We start from the raw sequence: 17,568 nt of genomic DNA on the forward strand, positions 1-17,568 counted from the left end.
TACCCAAGGACGAGGCATGTGCAGGTACGGCGCCACCTCCTGTCAGACAGCTCTCACTACCTCACATGCCTGCAGCCTGAGAAATGCAGAATGTGGCCAGGTCACCTTCTATTTCGGAGATCAACTCTTCCTTTATTTTTAAGAAATCCCTGCTCTATTTGACCTGAGACTGTCATGACTCAGTATCTGTGTGGTCAGACAGGCATATGGTCAATTTCTAGAATCCTATGCTCATGGAGTTTTAAACTTATTTGTGAGGCAGGGTGGGGGAAGGGATAGTAGGAAGTAGAGGGGCAGGCACCTTTTAATTATTTAAAACTCAATAGTGTACATGTTTCATGTAGTTGGCGGGTTAGTAACATCCATACTGTAATGTCAACAACCCTGTAAGTAAACGACAAGGTTTAAACTGTTCTTTTCACTGGCAGACACACGAATGTCCCAAGGCCCTTCCTCTGAGAAGTCACTCTAATTTTCCTTCTTCTTTAGTTCCATTCTGTCCCTCTCCCACTTGTCTTGCTGCACTTTCCAAGGTTGGCTAGATAACGAAAGTTAAATAAACATGAAAACTAAGACAATCGTTTCTCGTACTCTCTCCCACCATCTTTACTCAAAAACACACTAATTATGAACTTTGATTCAATGACTTTTAGACATTTATCTGATTGTTTTACTCAAAGCAACTAATAGTTAAACAGCAAGTGAAACTAATGCCTCAGAATTTGTGTGAGCTTAGAATGCAGGAGTCGGGTTCAGCTCTCTGCATTGTGGGGAAGCTCACTTGCTTTAGAAAATATTTTGTGACAGTCTTCATAACAGAAGGTACAAAATAAAATCTTCTTGTAATAAGGAAGAGCAACAAATTGAGAATGACTGAGAGGATGAAAGCAATTTGTAAAAGATCAGATTAAACAACTAATGAAACTGAAAGTCAGTAAATCTCCAGGAGCTGCAGGGACACATTCGAAGATTCAAAGTATGTATGCGGTATACAACCCTGAGATTCGGCAGCAGCGAGCGAGAGGCTGATGGACAGCGCTGAACACTTGCTCACCCTTCACACCTGCCTCGATGATTTCAACCTTCCTCAACGCTTTAATCAGCGAGAGATGGTGTCATGCCGCACACTTTGGTCGCAGCCTCGTGGAATGCTCTCGGAGACAGCAAAGTGCCAGATCGTCCGGTCAGCCTGAAATCACACCAGCAGAATGCAGATAGCAGGGTCTGACAGCAGGTGAATCACACCAGCAGAATGCAGATAGCAGGGTCTGACAGCAGGTGAATCACACCAGCAGAATGCAGATAGCAGGGTCTGACAGCAGGTGAATCACACCAGCAGAATGCAGATAGCAGGGTCTGACAGCAGGTGAATCACACCAGCAGAATGCAGATAGCAGGGTCTGACAGCAGGTGAATCACACCAGCAGAATGCAGATAGCAGGGTCTGACAGCAGGTGAATCACACCAGCAGAATGCAGATAGCAGGGTCTGACAGCAGGTGAATCACACCAGCAGAATGCAGATAGCAGGGTCTGACAGCAGGTGAATCACACCAGCAGAATGCAGATAGCAGGGTCTGACAGCAGGTGAATCACACCAGCAGAATGCAGATAGCAGGGTCTGACAGCAGGTGAATCACACCAGCAGAATGCAGATAGCAGGGTCTGACAGCAGGTGAATCACACCAGCAGAATGCAGATAGCAGGGTCTGACAGCAGATGAATCACATCTGAAATGAAAAGAAGATGTAAAACAAGTGAAAGGAATTGCTTTGTGAACCGCCTTGAGAACATCATCTTTGGTAACACTTCACTGGCGCCAACCTACATACTTTTGATCTTTGATAAGATTCTTCGTGAGAAGTGAAACAAAATCAGAGCACAGACAGACAGACAGATAAACAGACTTTATTGATCCCGAGGGAAACTGGGTTTCGTTACAGTTGCACCAACCAAGAATAGAGTAGAAATGTAGCAAAATAAAACCAAAAATAATTAAATGATAATAAGTAAATTATGCCAAGTGGAAATAAGTCCAAGACCAGCCTATTGGCTCATGGTGTCTGACACTCCGAGGGAGGAGTTGTAAAGTTTGATGGCCACGGGTAGGAATGACTTCCTATGACGCTCAGTGTTACATCTCGGTGGAATGAGTCTCTGGCTGAATGTACTCCTGTGCCTAACCAGTACATTATGGAGTGGATGGGAGACATTGTCCAAGATGGCATGCAACTTGGACAGCATCCTCTTTTCAGACACCACCGTCAGAGAGTCCAGTTCCACCCCCACAACATCACTGGCCTTACGAATGAGTTTGTTGATTCTGTTGATGTCTGCTACCCTCAGCCTGCTGCCCCAGCACACAACAGCAAACATGATAGCACTGGCCACCACAGACTCATAGAACATCGTCCGGCAGATGTTAAAGGACCTCAGTCTCCTCAGGAAATAGAGACGGCTCTGACCCTTCTTGTAGACAGCCTCAGTGTTCTTTGACCAGTCCAGTTTATTGTCAATTTGTATCCCCAGGTACTTGTAATCCTCCACCATGTCCACACTGACCCTTTGGATGGAAACAGGGTTCACTGGTGCCTTGGGATGAGGATAATTTAACACTTTATTCTGCATTCTCTTATTGTTTTCTTTGTACTAACTCAATGCATGGTTGTGTCCAATTGATCAACATGAACGGGATGCAAGACAAATTTATCACTGTACCTGAATACATGTGACACCAGGTACTGGTGTGGCTTGAGGATTGCTTAATAAGCAAAGTGTAGAGACAGGATAAGCAGTTCAACTTCCAGTAGGGCGGTTATGGCTAGAAGGTGGCGCTGCTGGCTCCACGTTCGTACACTATTTTTCAGCTTTGAGCCTTTACTCACCAGAGTTTAGAAGAATGCGTGGGGATCCCATTAAAACCTACCGAAGGTTGAAAGGACTGGATAAGGTGGATGTGGAGAGGATGTTTCCCATGGTGGAGGTATTCAGAACTAGAGGGCACAGTCTCAAAACTGAGGGGCAATCTTTTAGAACAGAAGTAAGAAGGAAATTTTTTTATCCAGAGTGTCGTGAATCTGTGGAATGCTCTGCCACTGACTGCGGTGGAGGCCAAGTCCGTGCATATATTTAAGGCGGAAGTTGATCGTTTCCTAATCAGTCAGGGAATCAAAGGATATGGTGAGAAGGCAGGTGTATGGGGTTGAGTGGGATCTGGATCAGCCATGATGGAATGGTGGAACAGACTTGATGGGCTGAATGGCCTAATTCTGCTCCTATGTTTATGGTCTTATGTCAAAGATCCTCCAAGAGACCACAATCTTGTAGGGTTTGGAGGCTTGCTTGCCTCAATGACCTAGAGAGCTATGTTGGCTGGAGTCAGGGCCTTGTGCTTTGGCTCTTGGTCAGGTCACCCATGCCAAATAAGTCAAAGGGTAGAGGCCAGACTAGGAGTGGGCCACTGGCCCTCCAGGTTCAGCGCAGAACTAACAACCCTGACTGGTAAAACAAAATTATTATGGAAATAGCAATGAAGAATCCTTCTACATCTGATTGCAATGGTATTCCTAAGTCTCCTCCAGGGACTTGCATGACTGACAGTGGTGAAAACCGAGAGGAAGCTACTGACACAATGAAGTAAGTCCTGATCACCACCAGAGATGGAGGACCTTCATTGCTGCCCTAAACACCAGCGGCACAACGGGCTGTAACTGTATCAACAATACGGATTGAGAGAACCATGAAGTTACTTTATTATACAAAGTGAGTTGTGAGGAGGATACAGAGAAGTTTCCAGAGGATATGATTGGATGAGAATTTGGCTAATGGGATATAAAAGAGAAAAATGGGGTAAACTTCCCACTTTTGTAGAAAATATGGAAAAACAGTGTAAGAAACTGAAGGAAATTGGTGTTTAGAGGTACCTGAGTGTACTTGTACAGAAATCACTACAAGTTAATATACATGAGCAGCAAGCAATTGGAAAGGAAGACCGTACACTGGACTGTACTGCAAGATGATTTGTCTACAACAATGCCACTGCGATTGCAGAGGGCCCTGGTGAGGCTGTACCTGGAATATTGTATAAAGATCTAGTCTCCATATATAAGGAGTAGGAGCAGAATTCAGCCATTTGGCCCATCGATTCTGCTCTGCCATTCCATCACAGCTGATTTATTTTCCCTCTCAACTCTGTTCTCCTGCCTTCTCCCTGTAACATTTGATGCCCTGATTAACCAAGAATGTATCAACCTCCATCTTAAATATACCCAATGACCTGGCCTGCACAGCCAGCTGTGGCAAAGAATTCCATAGACACAGCGCCCTCTGGCTAAAGAAGATTTTCCTCATCTCTGTTCTAAACGTTCCTCAATCCTCTCCACATCCACTCTCAATGAGATCCCCCCTCATTCTTCTAAACTCCTGCGAGTATAGGCCCAGAACTATCAAATACTCCTCAAACGTTAACACTTCCATTCCTTGTATCATTCTTGTGAATCTCCTCTGTACTCTCTCCACTGCAAGCACTTACTGTACATTCCCAACCAAAAGCCGTGGATGAACCAGGAGGTAGGTTGTCTGCTGAAGGCTAGATCTGTGGCATTCAAGTCTGGCAACCCAGGCCTATATGAGAAAATCAGGTATGATTTGCGGAGGGCTATTTCAAGGGCGAAGAGACAATTTTGCATTAAGTTAGAGGCAACATCAGATATACGACAACTCTGGCAGGGTCTGCAAGACATTACTTCCTACAAAGCGAAACCCAATATCATGAATGGCAGCAATGCTTCACTGCCAGATGAACTCAATACTTTCTATGCCTTACTGCTTTGAAAGGGAGAACCAGCCAACTGGTGGGAGTATTCAAGGACATGTTCAACCTCTCACTGCTACAGGCCGAAGTTCCCACCTGCTTCAAAAAGGCAACAATTATACCAGTGCCTAAGAAGAATAATGTGAGCTGCTTTAATGACTATCACCCGGTAGCACTCACATCAGCAGTGATGAAATGCTTTGAGAGGTTGGTCAAGACTAGACTGAACTCCTGCCTCAGCAAGGACCTGGACCATTGCAATTTGCCTATCACCACAATAGGTCAACGGCAGACGCAATTTCAATGGCTCTTCACTCAGCTTTAGACCACCTGGACAATACAAACACCCATGTCAGGATGCTGTTCGTCGACTATAGCATCAGAGGTATACCATCATTCCCACAAACCTAATTGAGAGGTTACAGAACCTGAGCCTCTGTACGTCCCTCTGCAACTGGATCCTTGACTTCCTAACCGGAAGACCACAATCTGTGTAGATTGGTGATAATATCTCCTCCTCGCTGACAATCAACACTGGTGCACCTCAGGGATGTGTGCTTAGCCCACTGCTCTATTCTCTATATACCCATGACTGTGCGGCAAGGCATAGCTCAAACAGCATCTATAAATTTGCAGATGATACAACCACTGTTAGTAAGATTTCAGATGGAGATGAGAGGGTGTACAGGAGTGAGATATACCAACTAGTGGAGTGGTGTCGGAGCAACAACCTTGCACTCAACTTCAGTAAAACGAAAGAGTTGATTGTGGACTTCAGGAAGGGTAAGACAAAGGAACACATACCAATCTTCATAGAGGGATCAGAAGAGGAGAGAGAGAGTAGTTTCAAGTTCCTGGGTGTCAAGATCTCTGAGGACCTAACCTGATCCCAACATATTGATGCAGTTATAAAGAAGGCAAGACAGTGATTATACTTTATTAGTCCATACTTCTATAGTTGTACCGTGGAGAGCATTCTGACAGGCTGCATCACTGGTATGGAGGGGCTACTGCACAGGACCAAAAGAAGCTGTAGAGGGTTGTAAATTTAGTCAGCTCCATCTTGGGTACTAGCCTACAAAGTACCCAGGACATCTTCAATGTGTGGTGTCTCAGAAAGGCAGTGTCCATTATTAAGGACCTCCAGCACCCAGGGCATGTCCTTTTCTCACTGTTACCATCAGGTAGGAGGTACAGAAGCCTGAAGGCTCACACTAAGTGATTCAGGAACAGCTTCTTCCCCTCTGCCATCCGATTCCTAAATGGACATTGAACCCTTGAACACTACCTCACTTTTTTAATATATATTATTTCTGTTTTTTTGCATGATTTTTAATCTATTCAATATATGTATACTGTAATTGATTCACTGATCCAGAACAGGCAGCGGTGCACAACGTCTGAATGCTGCAAAAAACACCTTGGGAACCACTAATCAATCTTACCCCACTTCCTTTCTTACCAGATTCTATAGTGTACAACACTTTGTTCTTTCCTCCTATCACCTCCCAGTCTTCATCGCTACCCCCCTCTCTCGCCCCTCCTCACCTTTGTTCTCTCAACCCTTTCCTGTTCTTGCCCTACCCTTCCCCTTTATCTTACAGCCCAGATGACGAGCATTGACCTGAAAAGTTGACTGAGTGATTCCCTCTACAGATGCCACCTGCCCCTCTGGCTTCCCACTGCAGTCTCTTTCTTGCTCCAGATTCCCTCGTCTGCAGTCTCACATGCCTGACAGTCGATCTCAGCGTGTTGACACTTGGCTGGCTTTATGGCTCGTGATCCAAGTGTTGAAAGGGGAGTTTTGTTTCATGTCACCAACCATTTACATGACTTGCAGTGGAGGTACAGAGCAGGAATCTGCTGTTCAGTGTTCAAAGTTCAAAGGATATTTACTATCAATGTATAGCTTGACATTCATCTTCTTGCAGACAGCCACAAAACAAAGAAACTCAATGCAATCCACAAAACCTCACACAACCAAGACCGACAAACGTCCCACGTATGAAAAATGAGCAATTCAGTAAAATATGTAAACAAATATCGCACAGAACGTGAACCACAAGAGTCCCCAAAAATGAGCCCACAGTCACCGGGAAGTTCAGTGCTGAGGTGGGTGAAGCCGGTCCAGGAGCCCAGTGCTCCAGGCCACAGCTGCGGAGTCCATAATTCGGTGCTGAGGCGAGCAAAGCCAGTCCAGCAGGCCACAACTTCTCCCAACACTGATGGCTGGGACCAAAGATTCCTAGACCACTCGCCCAACAGTAGCAGGGAAAAGAGAAGATGAGTCAAGCGGGATGGGCCTGGCTTACATGTAGAAATGAGCTGAACACCAGTGGTCCTCCATCCTTGGCCTCAACATCTTAATCTTTTTAATCTAGCTCAGCGCTTAAATCAGCCAAATATCAGTTTGTTGTTGCTCTCGGGCTCCGATAGCAACAGTCTGCATTGGACGTCAAATTCACTGAATCCTGCAGGTCACCGCAAAAACGCCAGGTCGTTCAGACAGTTCAGAAGCGTGGCTCCCAGAGGGAAGTGACAGGCAATGGATTGCGGCCACCCACTTAGTGCTCTGCCTCTCAGGGGTGGGGGGGCAGCTACAGCCTGAGGGTCCACCTCCCCGGACCATCCTCCGAGGCTGCATGAAACTCTCTCCTCGCAGCGGCGAGGGTGTGCACTGCACAGACCCACAGAATGGGACGGAGTTCACCCACTGTTTGTCTGGTCGGTTTTGAGAAGCTGGGCGGTGTACTCACGAACTGCCAACGACAGCAGAAGGAAGGCCAGATGGGACACACTGTGAAGTGTGGAATATTATTTTAGCTCCCTCTGGGGCTGGCGTTCCCTCTCCATTTCAGCAGCCTGCTACAACCCACAGGGTGTTACTAACATAACGCTTGCACACCCGCCTGGAGAGAGCCCGATGGAGCTCAGATACTGAAACGTTTCTGGTCACCCTCTTTCATATTGGAAAGGACGGGCTCCAGGAAAAGCCCACACAGTGGCAGACCCGGTGGGGGGGGGACGGGGACGTTCAATGCAGGCTTTCAGACGTCAGCTTCCACAGCTAGAGTTACATTTCACGTGTTCCTCTGGAAACCACGCGATCGGAGCCTCCACCTGAATACTGGAGAGCACAAGGCACATGTAGCCTTTCCTCTGAGGATCTGGCACCTGAGGCAACTCTCCCCCTGCACCAAGGCCGTGAATCCATTCACTTCTAGTGTAATGCATTCCACATTTACGGTGTGGTCTCCTCTACAACAGACACCTTTTTTCATCACCTTGCACAGGACTTTCACACCAAAGTGACTCTGAGTTTCCTGTTGCCTGTCACTTTAACTTTCAATTGCACTGCTCCTCCTCCTCTGTTTTGCATATTGGAGCTTTCTTGGGCTCAATAGCAAATTTTCTAACTTTAAATATTCTCATTTTCCCTGTCGGTATCAGAGCCAGTTGATCACATGTCTGTAATATCTGTTCAGCTTCTCCCTCTCCATCAGCCCTGCCAGCACTGATCCTTTGCCCAGCTTCCCTCAGTATCCCATTTACCTGATAACCTCTACATTTCACCAATACAACTCCAGCCTTGTCCTATCAGAGATATTCCCTTTATCCTATCTATCCGTCCTTCTCCCAACTGACTTGGTAACTGACTTTTTTTCTCCCTTTTCCAGTTCTGATGAATGCTTTTGCACTTGAGACATTGACTCTGTTTCTTTCTGCACAGATGCTGCCTTACCTGCTGAGGGCGATATGCCACCATGTTTGAATGGCACTTGACCGGACTTTCTGTTGGGTTTAGGTGTCCACGGTGGTTCATTTGCCAATGTCAGCTTGCAGGGGACATATGCAGTGAGGAATATCTCACATGATGGCAGCGCCATCTTTTGCACACGTCAGATTCCCTATTATACAGAGCAATGTAAACAATGACTTGTCGCGATAACCTTACTTTCCATTAAAGCTGTTAAGCTTTCACCTAGGTGCAATTACTGATGAATGGTGCCAGAAAAGGACATGCTCTTTTCTCACTGTTACCATCAGGTAGGCGGTACAGAAGCCTGAAGGCCACACTCAGTGATTCAGGAACAGCTTCTTCCCCTCTGCTGTCAGATTTCTGACTGGACATGGAACCCATGAACACTACCTCACATTTTTAATATATATTATTTCTGTTTTTGCACGATTTTTAATCGATTCAATATATGTATACTGTAATTGATTTATTTATTTATTATCATCATCATTTTATTTTTTCTTCTCATGTATTATATATTGCATTGAACTGCTGCTGCTAAGTTAACAAATTCCATGTCACATGCCGGTGATAATAAACCTGATTCTGATTCCGAGATACTCTCATCTGCCCATTTCTTTTCTCCAAAATTTCTGAAACTGCATTTTTCAAGGAGTAAGTCCACCCACATATGCGGAAAGCCTCCTTTGCCTTATGAACGTGGCCAGGCAATGAATGTGAGCAGAGCTGACGGTGCAGAGCATCGCAACCGAGATCTGAATGGTAGCTGCTCCGTAAGCTAATGTAGAGAAGCAAAGGCCTCATCCATCTTTCAATGTTCGACTAACATAATGGGGGTCAGTTATCCCCCTGAAAATCAGATGGTTATTTTCACCCACACTACTTTGCTGTCTTACCGACTAGCAGAGCAAATCAGGGCCCTGCCCTATCAAAGTATCAGAGGGACTGTAGCCAACTGTATGGGTGCTGGTTACGTTAGCCTTGGTTTTCTTCAGCACCTAGGTAACAATGGACATCCCTGGTTTGCTGGCAAGTGAATGAGTAAAGTTGTTCTGAATTTTAAAAATGAAATGTAGTTCATCCAGCTACCTTGCCACGTGCTGCTTTAAAATTGTTACTAAAAGATTAATATAGAGTAGTCCTTCTGAGTTGCTATGTTTCTAAAAGGATGTAGAGTGCATTGGGCAAGTAAATTAGAAAAGTTTCGTTTGATGTGAGAGAATGCATACAGTATACAATCTGAAATTCATACTCTTCACAGACATCCACGAAACAAGAAACTCCATAGAACGAATGATAGAAACATCAAAGCAACGAGACCCCACCTCTCGCACAAGCAGCAACACATTCATCAATTACCTCCCCCCTCCCCCCTGAGGACATTAGGCTCTCACTCTCCATCGAAAGAGAGAGAGAAAGGGGAAAATGATTCAGCTCAGGAGGATCAGTGTAGAAACTTTATTCAACATTGGCATAACAGAACATAGCAGATTGGAGAACTCACTCTCAATACCAACATATCCATTTCACTGTAAAGTAATAGAACCAGCAAAAATGTGAAAGAGCTGTTGTTACCTACGACCCAATCAGATTTCCAGGTGACCCATGATTCACCTACACCTTTGAGAAATAAATGTTGCATCATCAAAGTATCACAAGCTTCTTATACAGTATCTGCCCTTCCATGAAATAAAACAGAAAATTCAGAATTTATACAGCAGTTCTGCCAAAGATAACAGAGGAAGACAGAAAGGAAGGGGAGTGTCTGTTTACGGTGGAGGGAAGAGAGGAGTGTGTGTTTATGGTGAAGGGAAGAGGGGAGTGTGTGTTTAGGGTGGAGGGAAGGGGGAGTGTGTGTTTATGGTGAAGGGAAGAGGGGAGTGTGTGTTTAGGGTGGAGGGAAGAGGGGAGCGTGTGTTTAGGGTGGAGGGAAGAGGGGCATGTGTGTTTATGGTGGATGGAAGAGGGGGAGTGTGTGTTTAGGATGAAGGGAAGAGGGGGAGTGTGTGTTTAGGTGGAGGGAAGAGGGGAGTGTGTGTTTAGGGTGGAGAGGGTGTGTGTTTATGGTGAAGGGAAGAGGGGAGTGTGTGTTTATGGTGGAGGGAAGAGGGGAGTGAGTGTTTAGGGTGGAGGGAAGAGGGGAGTGTGTGTTTAAGTGGAGAGAAGAGGGGAGTGTGTGTTTATGGTGAAGGGAAGAGGGGAGCGTGTGTTTAGGGTGGAGGGAAGAGGGGCGTGTGTGTTTATGGTGGATGGAAGAGGGGGAGTGTGTGTTTAGGATGAAGGGAAGAGGGGGAGTGTGTATTTAGGTGGAGGGAAGAGGGGAGTGTGTGTTTATGGTGAAGGGAAGAGGGGAGTTTCTGTTTAGGGTGGAGGGAAGAGGGGAGTGTGTGTTTAGGGTGGAGGGAAGAGGGGAGTTTCTGTTTAGGGTGGAGGGAAGAGGGGAGAGTGTGTTTAAGTGGAGAGAAGAGGGGAGAGTGTATTTAGGGTGGAGGGAAGAGGGGAGTGTGTGTTTATGATGAAGGGAAGAGGGGAGTGTGTGTTTAGGGTAGAGGGAAGAGGGGAGTGTGTTTAGGGTTGAGGGAAGAGGGAGTGTGTGTTTAGGGTGGAGGGAAGAGGGGAGTGGGTGTTTAGGGTGGAGGGAAGAGGGGAGTGGGTGTTTAGGTGGAGCGAAGAGGGGAGTGTGTGTTTAGGGTGGAGGGAAGAGGGGAGTGTGTGTTTAAGTAGAGGGAAGAGGGGAGTGTGTTTAGGGTTGAGGGAAGAGGGAGTGTGTGTTTAGGGTGGAGGGAAGAGGGGAGTGGGTGTTTAGGTGGAGCGAAGAGGGGAGTGTGTGTTTAGGGTGGAGGGAAGAGGGGAGTGTGTGTTTAAGTGGAGGGAAGAGGGGAGTGTGTGTTTAGGGTGGAGGGATGAGGGGCATGTGTGTTTATGGTGGAGGGAAGGGGGAGTGTGTGTTTAGGTGGAGGGAAGAGGGGAGTGTGTTTAGGGTGGAGGGATGAGGGGCTTGTCTGTTTAGGGTGGAGGGATGAGGGGAGTGTGTTTAGTGTGGAGGGAAGAGGGGAGTGTTTGTTTAGGTGGAGGGAAGAGGGGTGTGTGTTTATGGTGGAGGGAAGGGGGAGTGTGTGTTTATAGTGAAGGGAAGAGGGGAGTGTGTGTTTATGGTGAAGGGAAGAGGGGAGTGTGTGTTTATGGTGAAGGGAAGAGGGGAGTGTGTGATTATGGTGGAGGGAAGAGGGGAGTGTGTGTTTATGGTGAAGGGAAGAGGGGAGTGTGTGATTATGGTGGAGGGAAGAGGGGAGTGTGTGTTTATGGTGAAGGGAAGAGGGGAGTGTGTTTATGGTGAAGGGAAGAGGGGAGTGTGTGTTTAGCTGGAGGGGAGAGGGGAGTGTGTGTTTAGCTGGAGGGGAGAGGGGAGTGTGTGTTTATGGTGGAGGGAAGAGGGGAGTGTGTGTTTAGCTGGAGGGGAGAGGGGAGTGTGTGTTTAGTTGGAGGGGAGAGGGGAGTGTGTGTTTATGGTGGAGGGAAGAGGGGAGTGTGTGTTTAGCTGGAGGGGAGAGGGGAGTGTGTGTTTATGGTGGAGGGAAGAGGGGAGTGTGTGTTTAGCTGGAGGGGAGAGGGGAGTGTGTGTTTAGGGTGGAGGGAAGGGGGAGTGTGTGCTTATGGTGAAGGGAAGAGGGGAGTGTGTGTTTAGGTGGAGGGAAGAGCGGAGTGTCTGTTTAGGGTAGAGGGAAGAGGGGAGTGTGTGTTTAGGTGGAGGGAAGAGGGGAGTGTGTGTTTAGGGTGGAGAGGGTGTGTGTTTAGGGTGAAGGGAAGAGGGGAGTGTGTGTTTAAGGTGAAGGGAAGAGGGAAGTGTGTGTTTAGGTGGAGGGAAGAGGGGAGTGTGTGTTTAGGTGGAGGGAAGGGTGAGTGTGTGTTTAGGGTGGAGGGAAGAGGGGGTGTGTGTGTTTATGGTGAAGGGAAGAGGGGAGTGTGTGTTTAGGTGGAGGGAAGAGGGGAGTGTGTGTTTAGGGTGGAGGGAAGAGGGAGTGTGTATTTATGGTGAAGGGAAGAGGGGAGTGTGTGTTTATGGTGGAGGGATGAGGGGTGTGTCTGTTTAGGGTGGAGGGAAGAGGGGAGTGTGTGTTTAAGTGGAGGGAAGAGGGGAGTGTGTGTTTAGGGTGGAGGGAAGAGGGGAGTGTGTGCTTAAGTGGAGGGTGGAGGGGAGTGTCTGTTTAGGGTGGAGGGAAGAGGGGAGAGTGTGTTTAGGGTGGATGGAAGAGTGGAGTGTGTGTTTATGGTGGAGGGAAGAGGGGAGTGTGTTTATGGTGAAGGGAAGAGGGGAGTGTGTTTAAGGTGGAGGGAAGGGGAAGTGTGTGTTTAGGGTGGAGGGAAGAGGGGAGTGTGTGTTTAGGGTGGATGGAAGAGGGGGAGTGTGTGTTTAGGGTGGAGGGAAGAGGGGAGAGTGTGTTTAGGGTGGATGGAAGAGTGGAGTGTGTGTTTATGGTGAAGGGAAGAGGGGAGTGTGTTTAGGGTGGAAGGGGGAGTGTGTGTTTAGGGTGGAGGGAAGAGGGGAGTGTGTGTTTAAGTTGGAGGGAAGGGGAGTGTGTGTTTATGGTGAAGAGAAGAGGGGAGTGTGTTTATGGTGAAGGGAAGAGGGGAGTGTGTTTAAGGTGGAGGGAAGGGGAAGTGTGTGTTTAGGGTGGAGGGAAGAGGGGAGTGTGTGTTTAGGGTGGATGGAAGAGGGGGAGTGTGTGTTTAGGGTGGAGGGAAGAGGGGAGTGTGTGTTTATGGTGAAGGGAAGGGTGGAGTGTGTGTTTATGGTGAAGGGAAGAGGGGAGTGTGTGTTTAGGGTGGATGGAAGAGGGGGAGTGTGTGTTTATGGTGAAGGGAAGGGTGGAGTGTGTGTTTATGGTGAAGGGAAGAGGGGAGTGTGTGTTTAGGGTGGATGGAAGAGGGGGAGTGTGTGTTTAGGGTAGAGGGAAGAGGGGAGTGTGTTTAGGGTTGAGGGAAGAGGGAGTGTGTGTTTAGGGTGGAGGGAAGAGGGGAGTGGGTGTTTAGGGTGGAGGGAAGAGGGGAGTGGGTGTTTAGGTGGAGCGAAGAGGGGAGTGTGTGTTTAGGGTGGAGGGAAGAGGGGAGTGTGTGTTTAAGTAGAGGGAAGAGGGGAGTGTGTTTAGGGTTGAGGGAAGAGGGAGTGTGTGTTTAGGGTGGAGGGAAGAGGGGAGTGGGTGTTTAGGTGGAGCGAAGAGGGGAGTGTGTGTTTAGGGTGGAGGGAAGAGGGGAGTGTGTGTTTAAGTGGAGGGAAGAGGGGAGTGTGTGTTTAGGGTGGAGGGATGAGGGGCATGTGTGTTTATGGTGGAGGGAAGGGGGAGTGTGTGTTTAGGTGGAGGGAAGAGGGGAGTGTGTTTAGGGTGGAGGGATGAGGGGCTTGTCTGTTTAGGGTGGAGGGATGAGGGGAGTGTGTTTAGTGTGGAGGGAAGAGGGGAGTGTTTGTTTAGGTGGAGGGAAGAGGGGTGTGTGTTTATGGTGGAGGGAAGGGGGAGTGTGTGTTTATAGTGAAGGGAAGAGGGGAGTGTGTGTTTATGGTGAAGGGAAGAGGGGAGTGTGTGTTTATGGTGAAGGGAAGAGGGGAGTGTGTGATTATGGTGGAGGGAAGAGGGGAGTGTGTGTTTATGGTGAAGGGAAGAGGGGAGTGTGTGATTATGGTGGAGGGAAGAGGGGAGTGTGTGTTTATGGTGAAGGGAAGAGGGGAGTGTGTTTATGGTGAAGGGAAGAGGGGAGTGTGTGTTTAGCTGGAGGGGAGAGGGGAGTGTGTGTTTAGCTGGAGGGGAGAGGGGAGTGTGTGTTTATGGTGGAGGGAAGAGGGGAGTGTGTGTTTAGCTGGAGGGGAGAGGGGAGTGTGTGTTTAGTTGGAGGGGAGAGGGGAGTGTGTGTTTATGGTGGAGGGAAGAGGGGAGTGTGTGTTTAGCTGGAGGGGAGAGGGGAGTGTGTGTTTATGGTGGAGGGAAGAGGGGAGTGTGTGTTTAGCTGGAGGGGAGAGGGGAGTGTGTGTTTAGGGTGGAGGGAAGGGGGAGTGTGTGCTTATGGTGAAGGGAAGAGGGGAGTGTGTGTTTAGGTGGAGGGAAGAGCGGAGTGTCTGTTTAGGGTAGAGGGAAGAGGGGAGTGTGTGTTTAGGTGGAGGGAAGAGGGGAGTGTGTGTTTAGGGTGGAGAGGGTGTGTGTTTAGGGTGAAGGGAAGAGGGGAGTGTGTGTTTAAGGTGAAGGGAAGAGGGAAGTGTGTGTTTAGGTGGAGGGAAGAGGGGAGTGTGTGTTTAGGTGGAGGGAAGGGTGAGTGTGTGTTTAGGGTGGAGGGAAGAGGGGGTGTGTGTGTTTATGGTGAAGGGAAGAGGGGAGTGTGTGTTTAGGTGGAGGGAAGAGGGGAGTGTGTGTTTAGGGTGGAGGGAAGAGGGAGTGTGTATTTATGGTGAAGGGAAGAGGGGAGTGTGTGTTTATGGTGGAGGGATGAGGGGTGTGTCTGTTTAGGGTGGAGGGAAGAGGGGAGTGTGTGTTTAAGTGGAGGGAAGAGGGGAGTGTGTGTTTAGGGTGGAGGGAAGAGGGGAGTGTGTGCTTAAGTGGAGGGTGGAGGGGAGTGTCTGTTTAGGGTGGAGGGAAGAGGGGAGAGTGTGTTTAGGGTGGATGGAAGAGTGGAGTGTGTGTTTATGGTGGAGGGAAGAGGGGAGTGTGTTTATGGTGAAGGGAAGAGGGGAGTGTGTTTAAGGTGGAGGGAAGGGGAAGTGTGTGTTTAGGGTGGAGGGAAGAGGGGAGTGTGTGTTTAGGGTGGATGGAAGAGGGGGAGTGTGTGTTTAGGGTGGAGGGAAGAGGGGAGAGTGTGTTTAGGGTGGATGGAAGAGTGGAGTGTGTGTTTATGGTGAAGGGAAGAGGGGAGTGTGTTTAGGGTGGAAGGGGGAGTGTGTGTTTAGGGTGGAGGGAAGAGGGGAGTGTGTGTTTAAGTTGGAGGGAAGGGGAGTGTGTGTTTATGGTGAAGAGAAGAGGGGAGTGTGTTTATGGTGAAGGGAAGAGGGGAGTGTGTTTAAGGTGGAGGGAAGGGGAAGTGTGTGTTTAGGGTGGAGGGAAGAGGGGAGTGTGTGTTTAGGGTGGATGGAAGAGGGGGAGTGTGTGTTTAGGGTGGAGGGAAGAGGGGAGTGTGTGTTTATGGTGAAGGGAAGGGTGGAGTGTGTGTTTATGGTGAAGGGAAGAGGGGAGTGTGTGTTTAGGGTGGATGGAAGAGGGGGAGTGTGTGTTTAGGGTGGATGGAAGAGGGGGAGTGTGTGTTTAGGGTGGATGGAAGAGGGGGAGGTTGTGTTTATGGTGAAGGGAAGAGGGGAGTGTGTGTTTAGGGTGGAGGGAAGAGGGGAGTGTGTGTTTATGGTGAAGGGAAGAGGGTAGTGTGTGTTTATGGTGAAGGGAAGTGTCTGTTTAGAGTAGAGGGAAGAGGGGAGTGTGTTTAGGGTTGAGGGAAGAGGGAGCGTGTGTTTAGGGTGGAGGGATGAGGGGAGTGTGTGTTTAAGTGGAGGGAAGAGGGGAGTGTGTGTTTAGGGTGGAGGGAAGAGGGGAGTGTGTGTTTAAGTGGAGGGATGACGGGAGTGTCTGTTTATGGTGGAGGGAAGAGGGGAGTGTGTGTTTAGGGTGGAGGGAAGAGGGGAGTGTGTGTTTAGGGTGGAGGGAAGATGAGAATGTGCGTTTAGGGTGGAGGGAAGAGAGGAGTGTGTGTTTAGGGTGGAGGGAAGAGGGGAGTGTGTGTTTATGGTGGAGGGAAGATGAGAATGTGCGTTTAGGATGGAGGGAAGAGGGGAGAGTGTTTAGAGACCAAGAAAAGTGAATGAAGGAAAGAAGAGGGAGGAAGATCAAAAACAGAAATAGACAATTAGCAGATGCTGTAATGTTGAGATATGAATTATGGCAAACCCTGTCCTCTGGGAATCTGAAATAAAGTTAGCAGCAGATTGCAGCAATCGTTGGTGCCATTCTCTCACACGTGCAGAAACTGAGGTTCAAACCTAACATTGGGTGGCACCTCCATGGGGTTTGCGCTCCATGGGGGTTGATTGTTTGAGTTTCCTCCCTCATCCCAAAGGTGTGCTGACCAGTACGTTCATTGGCCAGTGTAAATTACTATTGATGTCGGGACCTGATAGGAGAAATTAGGCTGCGGTTAATTGAAATAAACAGGAAACTGGACCTCCTTCTCTGACTTTTGAAATATAAATCTGGGAAATGTGCAGCAGGTTAGTCAGAGAGAGAAACAGAGTTACATTATTGCCTGATGACATTTTATCAGAACTGGCCAGATCAGATATCAGCTGCAATGGCTGGTTATCTGATCTCCGGGAGTTGTACTCTCCCTGTACTCTCCCTGGATGATGAGAGTTTGTTCCTTGATCTTATTATGGCCTTTGTTGAAACAGTGTAAATAAGCAAGATCTCAAGTTCTTCTACTGCCTTTACTTTCACTTCCCTAGCTAGAAATCTCCAACCCAGTTTGAGGGCCATATGTCCCACCTTTAAGACCCTGCCCCAGCTGGAACCCTTCTCCCAGCCTGCAATACAACACTAACCATCTCAATTTTTCCACTCTCGCTACCCACCTCTGAAGTGGCAGTACTCTAATGACAAAGGACCAACCTGAATATTAGCATCAAAGGGTGGTCCTGTTTTTATTAAGTAAACTGACCTCTTCCTCATGGAGGCTGACTTACAGCCCTATGACACAGCCTATAGACTATGACTTCCCTACTGAACACCAGATGTTTGCCTCGTTTCCTCTGAAGTTCCTCCAGCTTCATGGTCCCACAACCATAAACTTCTCCCCAGGATCCACAAGCAAGTCTGCTCTTATAGAATGATCATTCCAGCCTGGAAACTTATTCCTTCCAACCTCATCACTATTTTCTATGGGTGTGTCTAATGCCTTCCATCAACTTTGGCAGTCTGCAGGCCTTCTGATTCCATCTAGTTCATTTTCACGATGAATACCCAATCTCCCCACAC

General features: G+C 48.1%; 1 protein-coding gene across 1 annotated transcript in view; it reads left to right on the top strand.

The window, feature by feature from the left end:
• LOC140738030 (vesicle-associated membrane protein 8) overlaps positions 1-17,568 on the top strand; it is a 222,167-nt gene that overhangs the window by 15,029 nt on the left and 189,570 nt on the right. The gene's annotated exons all lie outside the window — the stretch shown is intronic.

Source organism: Hemitrygon akajei, chromosome 13 (genome assembly GCF_048418815.1).
Source record: "Hemitrygon akajei chromosome 13, sHemAka1.3, whole genome shotgun sequence".
NCBI lineage: Eukaryota > Metazoa > Chordata > Chondrichthyes > Myliobatiformes > Dasyatidae > Hemitrygon > Hemitrygon akajei.